This window comes from Carcharhinus amblyrhynchos, chromosome 16 (genome assembly GCF_965287045.1).
Source record: "Carcharhinus amblyrhynchos chromosome 16, sCarAmb.v2.hapA, whole genome shotgun sequence".
In the NCBI taxonomy this organism is placed as follows: Eukaryota; Metazoa; Chordata; class Chondrichthyes; order Carcharhiniformes; family Carcharhinidae; genus Carcharhinus; species Carcharhinus amblyrhynchos.
This window is the reverse complement of record NC_137339.1, coordinates 9,312,866-9,325,789: the sequence shown is the minus strand read 5'-3', so window position 1 is coordinate 9,325,789 and position 12,924 is coordinate 9,312,866. Positions and strand designations below refer to the sequence as shown.

Sequence of the window (12,924 nt, the reverse complement as noted above, 5' to 3'; positions counted from 1 at the left end):
CTGGGGTTGGGGGAGTAGGTGCCTATGGCCCCCAGTGGGGTTGGGGGAGTAGGTGCCTATGGCCCCCACTGGGGTTGGGGGAGTAGGTGCCTATGGCCCCCACTGGGGTTGGGGGAGTAGGTGCCTATGGCCCCCACTGGGGTTGGGGGAGTAGGTGCCTATGGCCCCCACTGGGGTTGGGGGAGTAGGTGCCTATGGCCCCCACTGGGGTTGGGGGAGTAGGTGCCTATGGCCCCCACTGGGGTTGGGGGAGTAGGTGCCTATGGCCCCCACTGGGGTTGGGGGAGTAGGTGCCTATGGCCCCCACTGGGGTTGGGGGAGTAGGTGCCTATGGCCCCCACTGGGGTTGGGGGAGTAGGTGCCTATGGCCCCCACTGGGGTTGGGGGAGTAGGTGCCTATGGCCCCCACTGGGGTTGGGGGAGTAGGTGCCTATGGCCCCCACTGGGGTTGGGGGAGTAGGTGCCTATGGCCCCCAGTGGGGTTGGGGGAGTAGGTGCCTATGGCCCCCACTGGGGTTGGGGGAGTAGGTGCCTATGGCCCCCAGTGGGGTTGGGGGAGTAGGTGCCTATGGCCCCCACTGGGGTTGGGGGAGTAGGTGCCTATGGCCCCCAGTGGGGTTGGGGGAGTAGGTGCCTATGGCCCCCACTGGGGTTGGGGGAGTAGGTGCCTATGGCCCCCAGTGGGGTTGGGGGAGTAGGTGCCTATGGCCCCCAGTGGGGTTGGGGGAGTAGGTGCCTATGGCCCCCAGTGGGGTTGGGGGAGTAGGTGCCTATGGCCCCCAGTGGGGTTGGGGGAGTAGGTGCCTATGGCCCCCAGTGGGGTTGGGGGAGTAGGTGCCTATGGCCCCCAGTGGGGTTGGGGGAGTAGGTGCCTATGGCCCCCAGTGGGGTTGGGGGAGTAGGTGCCTATGGCCCCCAGTGGGGTTGGGGGAGTAGGTGCCTATGGCCCCCAGTGGGGTTGGGGGAGTAGGTGCCTATGGCCCCCAGTGGGGTTGGGGGAGTAGGTGCCTATGGCCCCCAGTGGGGTTGGGGGAGTAGGTGCCTATTGCCCCCAGTGGGGGGGGGGGAAGCCTCAGTTCCCGCGCTGGGCTGGATGTAGCAATGTGTCTGTGACGCACTGAGTGAAATGTAACAAACCGCGGCCGCGGTTCATCAATGAGCCGGAAAACTGCCCCCCCACCCCCCAGAACCCCGAGCCCAGACCCCCGCCCAGACCCCAGCCCCCTGCCCGCTGCCGGGGACAGACACAGGCCCCCCCCTCCTCCCGGCTCTAACCTCGGCGTGTCCATGCTGCTCGGAGCTGCGGTGTCTCCTCTTCCTCCTCCCCACCACCGGCTTCAGAGCGGCAGACAGCGGGCTCCAGGAACGGAGGGGGGTGGGTGGATCCGGCAGCCGGAGCCGATCGTTGCGGGGCCTCCGGGCGGCTGCTGCAGCGGGAGGATATTTTAAAAATAAACGCGGCGGCGTCGGCGGGAGGCTCGGGCCGGGCGGGGGCACGGGGAGCGAGGCGGGATGGGAGGCTCGGGCGGGCGGACGGGCGGGGCGGGAACAACAACAACCCAGGCGGGACCCACGCCTCAACCAACCCCCCCATACCCCGCCCACACACACACTGATTGGCCAATCCGGCCCATCTGCCCTCTCTCATTGGTTAAAGCCCGCTGTCAATCCAAAAGCAAGTTAGGCTTCTGTTGGGTTTCTTTGCCCCAATCTCTCTTTCTAACCCCAAATTTAACCCCTAATCCCAATCTTAACCCCAAATGTAACCCCTAAACCCAATGTTAACCCCAAATTTAACCCTTAACCACGATCTTAACTCCAAAGCACAACTCCTAACCCCAATCTTAACCCCACATTTAACACCTGGACCCAAACCTAACACCTTACCTCAGTCTTAACCCCAAATCTAACCCCATAAACCTAATTTTAACCCCACATATAATCTTGAAACCCAATTATAACACCAAATCTAACCCTAAACAAAATTATAACACCACATTTATCCCCTAAATCCAATCTTAAATCCAACCTTAATCCCAACCCCAATATTAATGCCCAAATCCAATCTTAACCCTAAATTTAACCCCTAAATCCAATTTTAATTCCAAATTTAACCCCCAAACCCAATCCTAACCCCAAATCTAACCTCCAAAACCAATCTTAGCCCCAAATTTAATACCCAATCTTAACCCAAATATAACCCCAAAATCCAATCTTAACCCTAAATTTAACTGCTAACCCTGATCTTAACCCCAAACATAACCACATAAACGCAATTTAACCCCAAATTTCACCCCAAACTCAATTGTAACCCCAAATCTAACCCTTAAACAAAGTCTTAACACAAAATTTAACCCCTAATCCCAATGTTAACCCTAAATATAATCCTAAATGCCCCAGACCTTTAATCCACAATCTTAACCCCAAAATTAACCCTTGACCCCCAACTCTAACCCCAAAACCCAAACTTAAACCTTAACCTCAATCTTAATTGCCCCAAATCCTTACCCCAACCTTAACCCCCAACCCACCCGACCATAACTCTTAACTCCAAATCTTAACCCCAAACCCAACACTAACTTAATCCCTAAACCCAACTTTAACCTCAACCGTACCCAATTTCCTTCACCCCAATCTGCACCCCCCCCCCAAGGTTGCCCTTGTTCCCCTCCCCCCCAGGCTGCATCTACCCCACCTCCAAACTGCCCCTACCCTTGCCCCCCCCCCCAAGTTGCCCCTACCCCTATTCCTCCCAGGCTGACCCTCATTCGCCCCCATGCTGCCCCCCATTCCGCCTCCGCATTCCCTGCCTTGTTGCCCGCCATGCTGCCTCCCCCCCCATGCTGCTTCTCCCCCTCCCCCTCCCCATGCCACCTCCCCCCACCCCCACGCCCATGCCACCTCCCCCCACCCCCACCCTGCCACCCCCCCGCCCCCATGCTGCCTACCCCCACCCCCACCCCCATGCTGCCTCCCCCACCCCGCCTACCCCCACCCCCATGCTGCCTACCCCCACCCCCACCCCCATGCTGCCTACCCCCACCCCCACCCCTATGCTGCCTCCACTCTCCCTCCAGTGGGACAGAGGCGGCCCGGGGCGGATCACTCACCCACAGCGGCTTCTCCTCCTGCCGGCCCCTCTCTGTCTGTGTGTGTGTGTCGGTTGGTTCTGGTGTCTGGGTGCCGCTGCTCCTTGTAACACTGAGTGTGTCCCTGCACGGTGAGGGTGTTGATGGCGGAGGGGTTGCTGTCCTTTCCCCCCGTCCTTCTGCTACTAACCCCCGGCTCCGGCCGCCTGTCTAACGCACGCGCAGCAGCGACAACATTGATACAAGGAAATGTAGCGACTGCCATGTGTGACATAGTGTTTCACACAGAGAGAGAGGGAGGGTCTGAATGAGTGAATGTTCCGTGTGAGTGTGTGTGTCTTCCGTGAGTCTGCCGACTATGTTGTGTCTGTGAGTGAGTGGGTGTCTGTGTGAGAGTCTGTGTGTCTCCGAATGTGAGTGTTTGAGTGCATGTGTGTCTGTGTGAGAGTGTGTGTTTGTGTCTGCGTGTGTGTGTTTGTGAGTGTGTGAGTGATTGTGAGTGTGTGTGGGAATGTGAGTGTGTGTCTGCGTTTATGAGAGTGATTGTGAGTGTGTGTATCTGTGTGAGTGTTTGTGTTTTGTGTGTGAGAGAATGTTTGTGAATGTGTGTGTCTATGTGAGTGTTTGTGTCTGCGTGTGTGTGTTTGAGAGTGTGTTAATTCCGCAGTGTGATTGATGTTTTTCAGATCCCTCCACCTGTGGCCAGTGTTCATAAATGAGCAGAAAATGCTGGAAAATCTCAAGCAGCTAAGGCAGCATCCGTGGAGAGAAACACAGTTACCATCTTGAGTCCATTAGACCTTCTTCAGAAAATGCTGTTGCCTGAACTGTTGAGTGTTTCCAGCACTTTGAGTTTTTATTACTCATTTGTAGCATCCACTTCCACTGCAAATGTTCATTTTGCTTTGGTGTTTATGTATTCTTGGGATATGGGTCTCACTACTGGTGAAGCCAACTTTCATTGCCCTCGTTCCTAATTTAAAAAGAAATTGTGTGACACTTCCCATAGATACCAGACAGCACAAAGTGTTAGACCGTGAAGTACTTATTGAACTCTGGTCACAGCAATCAATAAGCACCCAGCAAACAGTTTTAAAATTAGTGTCACAAGTAGGCTTACATTAACACTGCAATGAAGTTACTGTGAAAATCCCCTAGTCGCCACACTCTGGCACCTGTTCGACCCAATGCACCTAACCCTCACATCTTTCCAACTGGGAGGAAACTGGAGCTCCCAGAGGAAGACACGGGGAGAATGTGCAGACTGTGCCAACGTGCCACCCAGTGTCATGCGATAATGATCAGATTATCTGTCTTATGTGATGTTGATTGAAGGATAGATATTGGCCCAGACTCACATTGACACAGTGGTTAGCACTGCTGCCTCACAGTGCCAGCGACCTGGGTTTAATTCCTGGCTTGGGTCACTATATGGAGTCTCCATATTCTCTCCGTGCCTGCGTGGGTTTTCTCCAGCTGCTCCAGTTTCCTCCCACAGTCCGAAAGACGTGCTGGTTAGGTGCATCGGCCATACTAAAATCTCCCTCAGTATACCCGAACAGGTGCCAGAGTGTGGCGACTAGGGAATTTTCACAGTAACTTCATCACAGTGTTAATGTAAGCCTACTTGCGACACTAATCAATGAACTTAAACTTTTATCTTATCTATTTTTATGACTGCATTCTTGTTTCGTATCTTAATTTTAATTTCTTCCATCATTTCATTTGTCGACTTCTAAATCTCGCTTTCCAACCCCATCTGCCACGTTGTTCAGGTTGTTCTTTGACTCCCTGCATCTTTGTTCTGCCATTTACATGTTCCGATCTCTTAATGGACGCTATTAGCACCATTCTCAGTCTTTATCACCACTGTTTTCATCCCCTTTGCCTTTTTGCCTATGATATTATGGTCAATTACACAACCCCTTCTCCCTCCCACCAGCCCCACCTTTACAATATAAACCTCATCCTATTTTCTTTGTCTTCAGCTTTGACGAAGGGTCATCCCGATTCGAAATGTTGGCTCTATATTCTGTCTCCACAGATGCTGTCAGGCCTGCTGTGATTTTCGAGCATTTTCTGAGTTAGTTCCAGAGATAGTTCCTCTGTTCACTGAACTCCTCTGGAGTGCAGAGGAGGTTTACTAGGCTGATACCGGAGTTGAGGGGGTTGAGCTATGAGGAGAGGCTGAATAAACTGGGCTTGTACTCATTAGAGTTTAGAAGAATGAGGGGAGATCTCATTGAGACATATAAGATGATGAATGGGATGGATAGGATAGAGGTGGAGAGGCTCTTCCCGCCCAGAAAGGACAGTAGGACTAGGGGGCACAGCCTCAAGATAAAGGGGGGGGCCGTTTAGAACAGAGTTGAGGAGGAACTTCTTCACTCAAAGGGTGGTGAATCTCTGGAATTCTCTGCCCGTTGAGGTGGTGGAGGCTACCTCGCTAAATATTTTTAAGACACGGGTTGATGGGTTTTTGATAGGCAAGGGGATTAAGGGTTATGGGGAGAGGGCGGGAATGTGGAACTGAGACACGACAGATCAGTCATGATCTTATTGAATGGTGGGGCAGGCTCGAGGGGCTAGATGGCCAACTCCTGCTCCTATTTCTTATGTTCTTAACACTATCGCTACAAATTCGGCAAGCCCAGTGGCAACCGTGCGGTGGAGGTTAAGCGGTGGATTCGGAAACGGGATTGGCACTTATTTCTCTCCCGTCGACCTGAAGGTGCTGAAGAAGGATTTTGAGGAGCATGAGTGGCCAGTTCCTGAGATCCAACAAAGTGAGTTGTTTCCTCTGGGGGAACAGCTGTCTTCTAACAAGAACTTGTGTGTTGTAGCCCAGGGGTGCAAACGTGTCACACTGTGCACTGATTAACGTACAGTTGATGGATGCAACATGACCACAATTATCAACAATTTCACACAGGAAGTCTGTCATGTCTATGCCAAGTTTCTGACGGACCAATTCACCTGTTGCCATCAGCCGCACACTTCCCCCCCCACCTTCCCCATGGTGCTACACAAACTTCCTCTGCAGATAATAGTCCAATTCCCTCTTGAGTATCTTGACTGAAGCGTCTTCCAGCACACTGTCAGGCGACACATTCCAGATTCCCACCACTCGCTGCCTGACAAAGATTTTTCTCATGTTGCCATTTCATTCTTTTTCTATCTGTATCCTCTCGTTCTCCATAACATCCGTCAATGGAAACATTTATCAATAGGCCGAAGTGTCAAAATTTTCCAACCACTCCCACCAGCGGGATCTTCCAGTCCCGCCGGTGGTGAACCGTTGCCGTGGACTTCCCTGTGTCGGGGCTGCATACAATGGGAAATGTTGTTGACAACGGCGGGGCTGGAATATTCCACCGCTGGCCGATGTTGGGCCATTTCCACCACCAAGAAACTCAACTCGAGGGCTGTGTAGAATATCCTGCAGGTAGTCAGAGTACAAGAAGTTATAGCGAACCTGTAGAAAACTGGTTCAGCTTCAGAGGAGTTTTGGGTCTTTAGGAAGGAATAGAGAGAGGTTGCAGGAAAGATTCAGAAGAATGGTTCCGGGGAAGAGGAAGTTCAGTTTCATAGAAAGATTGAACAAATTGGGGCTGTTCCCATTGGAGAAAAGAAGGTTGAGATGAGATTTGAAAATCATACAGGATCTGGATGGTGCCATGAGATCTTCCATATCCATTCATACAGGCACCTCGCTTTAATGCCTCATGCAAAAGACAGCACCTCCAACAATGTAGCACTCATCAGTACCACGTTGCAGTGTTAGCTTTGATTTTTGTACTTAAACCCTGGAGTGGGACTTAAACCCAGAAGCGTGTGGCTCAAGAGTGGTGCCAGCTGAGTCATGGCCGATGCTGGCCTTGAGAGGATGGTGATGAGCCATCTCCTTGTGTCCTTGCAGCCCGTGTGGTGTAGATCCGCCACCCACAATGCTTTTCTGTAGCAGCGCGATATAACTGAGCAACTTTCAGAGGACACAGCTGTTTGCCTGGAGTCCCATGTAGGGCGGACTGGTTAAGGTTGGCAGAATGGCATCAGTGAACCAGATGGATATTTTACAGTTTCGCGATCATTATTACTGAAGCCAACACTTTTATTCCATATTGTTTATGAATTGAAGCTAAATTCCCCCATCTACCAAGTCTGAGCCTCTGAATTACAAGTCCAGCAACACCCCAATGCTACCATATCCATTAGAAATGGCCAGCAAAGAAGAATGTCTTTCCTATATAAAGAAAGGCTCACTATAGTGTCCATTCCTTAGAGTAGACAGAGATAGCATTAATACGATGGATTTCTTTTTATAGAATCTAACAGTGCAGAAGGAGACCATTCAGCCCATCAAGTCTGTACTAACTACAATCCCACCCAGGCCCTATCCCCATAACTCTATGCATTTACCCTAGCTAGTCACCCTGTCACAAAGGAGCTATTTAGCATGGCCAATCCACCTAATCCGCACATCTTTGGGACTATGGGAGGAAACCAGAGCACCCGGAGGAAACACATGGAGAGAACATGCAAATTCCACACAACAGTGACCCAAGCCGGGAATTGAACCGGGGTCCCTGACACTGTGAGGCAGCCAGCAAAGCCAACCACTGCGTCACCATGCCACCTATGATTGAACAGAATTTAAAATTAAAACATTACGGAAAGCAAAAACTAGAGACAGAAAGAGAGAGAGATTCTGGCTTCTGCCTGCCAGTCCTATACTAGTCAAAAAACTCAAAACATGCTGAACAGGTCTCGAAAACAGACTACTAGCTACATACACAGTTCCAAAACTCTATGTTAACCATTATTTTGCATTGAAGTTGTTTGGCACATGCTGTCTCTACCTGCAAAAGCAGGTTTTTGCAGCTTGTTATCAGACCTTACAGCTGTGGCCATGAAAAGCAGCTGTTTACGAAAAGCTTTGTATAGTTTATGAAAAAAAGGCTTGTTGTTGCTGGCATTGAACTTGCAAAAAATGCAGTCAGTTTTAGCTAATCCCAGCATGCCTGCTGAGATTTAAAATCTGGTCAAGTTAGCTTTAAGAGCTCAGCATTGAAATGAAATTGCGTAGGCAGAAATATCTTTAAATGAGAACTTTGTATCAATGAAACAATCCATGCACAAGATCCACAACATTTACACTCATTAACTTCCTCTTACAACCTCGTCCCAAAGAGTGAGACAGCCGGCGAAGTAATTTGAGATATTTGCTATTGTAATATAGGAAACCTCTGAAATGACTTGTGCACACTAAGTTACCACAAATTAAATAAATGTTCAGATTTTAGCTACAATTATCATAGTATTTGTGAGGTTTTATGTTAGCTGTGGAAACATCAAGGAACGATCTAAGACGAGGAATACCACATTCAAGCAGCCCAATTAAAAGTTCAAAGTTTATCTATTAGTGTCACAAGGAAGGCTTACGTTAACATTGTAATGAAGTTACTGTGAAAATCCCCTAGTCGCCACACTCCAGCACCTAATTGGGTGCACAGAAGGGGAATTCAGCACAGCCAATGCATCTAACCAGCACGGCTTTCAGACAGTGGGAGGAAACTGGAGCACCCAGAGGAAACCCACACAGACATAGAACGTGCAGACTCCAGACAGACACTGACCCAAGCTGGGAAGTGAACCCGGGTCCCTGACACTGTGAGACAGCAGTGCTAAGCATTGTGCCACCACATCACCATCAGGCATAAGAGCAGAATTAGGCCACTTGGTCCATCGAGTCTGCTCCGCCATTCAATCATGGCTGATATTTTTCTTGTCCCCATTTTCCTGCCTTTTCCCCATAATCCCTGATCCCCTTATTAATCAGGAACCTATCTGTTGTAAAGACACTCAATGGCCTGGCCACCACAACCTTTTGCAGCAGGGTTCCTCAGATTCACCACTCTCTGCTGGAGAAATTCTTCCTCATCTCTGATTTAAAGGATTGTCCCTTTAGCCTGAGGTTTTGCCCTCTGGTTCTAGTTTTTCCTACGAGTGGAAACATCCCCTCCACATCCACTCTGTCCAGGCCTTGCAGTATCCTGTAAGTTTCAATACGAACCCCCCCTCATCCTTCTCAACTCCAATGAGTACAGACCCAGAGTCCTCAACCATTCCTCATACGACAAGCTCTTCATTCCAGCGATCATTCTTGTGAACTTCCTCTGGACACTTTCCAAGGCCAGCACACTATAGAGAAAGAGAGTTAAGGAAGGTGAACTTCTGTGTTTACATATGGGGTGGTGGAGAAAATGCAATGTCTGGATCAGGGTGTTAACATGGTTAACTTAACATAATTAATTCTTATAAGCCTTTTTATGGCACAGAACAGTTTGTGTCCCTGGCGCTGTGAGGCAGCAGTGCTAACCCTTGCACCACCGTGCCACCCCCAACTGTGACCTTAGATGTTCAATTGCTAAAATGCAAGGCAATCCTCAAGTTCATTCAGCCCACTTTCCAACTCTCAACTCAAAGTTTGCTCGAGATATTAAGGTGTCCACAACATTAAAGCAAAGTTTATTAGTGTCACAAGTCAGCTTACATTAACACTGCAGTGAAGTTACTGTGAATTGCATTGGGCTCAGTTGGTGGATGGTGGTGTGAAATTATCCATCCGCTCTTGTTACAGCATATATACCAATAGGACATCTTCATGTAGAACTATAATGATGGAGAAAGGTACATGTCCAGACATGTACCCTGATCCGAAACACTTCTGGTGCTGTGTTGCTTGCTGGAGCTCTCTCACGACCTCTAGTGCATAAAAGCTAGGTTTACACAGGATATCCTGTTCTATATACGGTTGAGTGCCAGAGATGGAAATTAGTCGCTTAGCCCTTCAGTTTTGTTTTCCTTACCCATCAATAAGTCTCACAACATAAGACGTTGGCAAGGCCGAATTTAGAGTATTGTGCGCAGTTTTGGTCACCTAATTACAAGAACGATATTAATAAGGTTGAAAGAGTGCAGAGAAGGTTTACAAGGATGTTGCCGGAACTTGAGAAACTGAATTACAGAGAGAGGTTGAATAGGTTAGGACTTTATTTCCTGGAGCGTAGGGGAATGAGGGGAATTTGATAGAGGTGTATAAAATTTTGATGGGTATAGATAGAGTGAATGCAAGCAGGCTTTTTCCACTGAGGCTAGGAGAGAAAAAAACTAGAGGACATGGGCTCAGGGTGAAGGGGGAAAAGTTTAAAGGGAATATTAGTGGGGGGGGTGTTTTTCACACAGAGAGTGGTGGGAGTGTGGAATGAGCTGCCGGATAAATGCGGGCTCACTTTTAACATTTAAGAAAAACTTGGACAGGTACATGGATAGAGGGGCGTGGAGGGATATGGTCCAGATGTAGGTCAGTGGGACTAGGCAGAAAAATGATTCAGCACAGCCAAGAAGGACCAAAAGGCCTGTTTCTGTGCTGTAGTGTTCTATGGTTGTATGGTTCTAACACCAGGTTAATGTCCAACAGGTTTATTTGGAATCACAAGCTTTCAGAGTGCTGCTCCTTCATCAGGTGAGTGGAGAGGTAGGTTTCACAAACACACCGTGTATAAACAAAGACGCAATTGCAAGATGATGCTTGGAATGCAAGACTTTACAGGTAATCAAGTCTTTACAGACACAGACAGTTGATCTGAAACAGTTCTGGTGCTGTGTTGCTTGCTGGGGCGAGCGGAGAGAGAGATAATCACAGGTTAAAGAGCTGTGAATTGTCTCAAGCCAGGACAGTCAATGAGATTTTGCAAGTCGAAACCAAATGGTGGGGGGGGTCACAGGTGGTGTGTATGAACCTAAGATCCCGGTCGAGGCTGTCTTCATGTGTGCAGAACTCATGATTCCAATAAAGCACATTTAGCACTGCTGCCTCACAGTGCCAGGGATCCGGGTTCGATTCCCGGCTTGGGTCACCGTCTGTCTGGAGTTTGCACATTCTCCCTGTGTCTGCGTGGGTTTCCTCCAGGTGCTCCAGTTTCCTCCCACAGTCCAAAAGATGTGGTTAGGTGAATTGACCATGTTAAATTCGAACTGGCAGTAGAGTGTGATAACAAGGGGATTTTCATTGCAGTGTTAATGTAAGCCTACTTATGACAATAATAAATAAACTTAAAAACTTAAAACTGCTGGACTTTAATCTGTGAGATCTTACTCTGCCACCCCAGTCCAATGCTGACATCTCCACATTTTGGTTGTCGATGAAGATAGACGGGTAACTAGCATTTTATCACGTTGGGCCCCTTCTCAGTTGCAGTTTTGTTTTAAGAGTTACAGACTTTGTCACAAAACTCTCTCCCTGCCATTTTTAAAATAATTCTCTCACGGCAACAACATTGCAGGCTGCTTTTGCCAATCATATTGCCCCCTGAACTCTTTCTGCTTCCATCCTATCTGGTGTTGCTGTCATCTCTCACTTTCCCCATTTAAAAACAAAATCCAACAAATACAAATTAGCATCTCACAAAGTCAGCAGTGTGGACAGAGCTGTTCAAAGTCCATTTTTATGTCAGTATAACTGTTTAAGTTTAGGTATCAGTGCCACAAGTAGGCTTACATGGGGGGAGGCGATGGCCTAGTGGTATTATCGCTAGACTATTAACCCAGAAACTGAGCTAATGTTCCAGGGACCGGAGTTCAAATCCACCCAGAGTAGATGGTTGGAATTTAAATTCAAAAAATAAAAATCTGGAATTAAGAATCTACTGATGGCCATGAAACTATTGGCGATTGTCAGAAAAACCCATCTGGTTCACTAATGCCCTTTAGAGAAGGAAAACTGCTGTCCTTACCTGGTCTGGCCTACATGTGACTCCAGAGCCACAGCAATGTGGTTAATGCTCAACTGCCCTCCAAGGGCAACTAAAATTGAGCAATAAATGCTGGCCCAGCCAGCGATGCCCATGTCCCATGAATGAATTTTTAGCACTGCAATGAAGTTACTGTGAAAATCCCCTAGTCACCACATCTTGGCGCCTGTTTGGGTACACTGAGGGAGACTTTAGCAGGGCCAATGCACCTAACCAGCAAGTCTTTCGGACTATGGGAGGAAACCAGAGCACCTGAAGAAAACCCATGCAAATATGAGGAGAACATGCAGACTCAGCATAGACAGTCTCCAAACCGGAATCGAACCCAGGTCCGTGGCGCTGTGAGGCAGCAGTGCTAACCACTGTGCCGTCCCAACTGTGACCAATTGCTAAAATGCAAGGCTGTCCTCAAGTTAATTCAGCCCACTTTCCAACTGTCAGTGAAATGTTTGCTTAACTTATTCAATAACTCACATTTATTCATAATCAATTCTCATTTTGCTGGTCACTGAATAATTCATATACTTCAGCACAAAACCTTCTGTGAACAGCCAACGGTACAGAGGATCCCAAGAGAAGGGTGGGGGGAGGGGGGGGAGGGGAGCAGGTGGCGGTGGTGGAGGAAGAAGGTGATTTTTTTTATTATGAGAATGTTTATTGTTACACATAACATCTAATCATTTCATATTCCTGTTTATTAACTTTTCTAAAATCTAGAACGTCTTGTGTTGTTTTAGCATTGAGGATTTGCAAGATTTGACTTATTATTGTCACATATATTAACATAGTGAAAAGTATTGTTTACTGCGTGCTATGCAGACAAAACATACCATTCATAGAGAAGGAAATGAGAGAGTGCAGTCTGTAGTGTTACAGTCATAGCTAGAGTGTAGAGAAAGATCAACTTAGTGCAAGGTAGGTCCATTCAAAAGTCTGACAGCAGCAGGGAAGAAGCTGTTCTTGAGTTGGCTGGTACGTGACCTCAGACTTTTGTACCTTTCTCCCCCAAGAAAGAAGTTGGA

General features: G+C 48.5%; 1 protein-coding gene across 9 annotated transcripts in view; it reads right to left on the bottom strand.

Annotated features, from left to right (window-relative positions):
- The window catches only part of LOC145353820 (PHD finger protein 20-like), a 56,316-nt gene extending 47,080 nt beyond the window's left edge, over positions 1-9,236 (bottom strand). For 4 of the 9 annotated variants that reach the window (XM_080204657.1, XM_080204660.1, XM_080204656.1 and 1 more), the window contains exon 1: positions 1,276-1,503. The gene's annotated coding sequence lies outside the window, so the exon portion shown is untranslated. Of the gene's footprint in view, positions 1-1,275; positions 1,504-3,110; positions 3,280-9,198 lie in introns of those variants that run through there. The other 5 variants (XM_080204653.1, XM_080204659.1, XM_080204662.1 and 2 more) reach the window with 3 other exon arrangements.
- Positions 9,237-12,924: the final 3,688 nt, after the last annotated feature.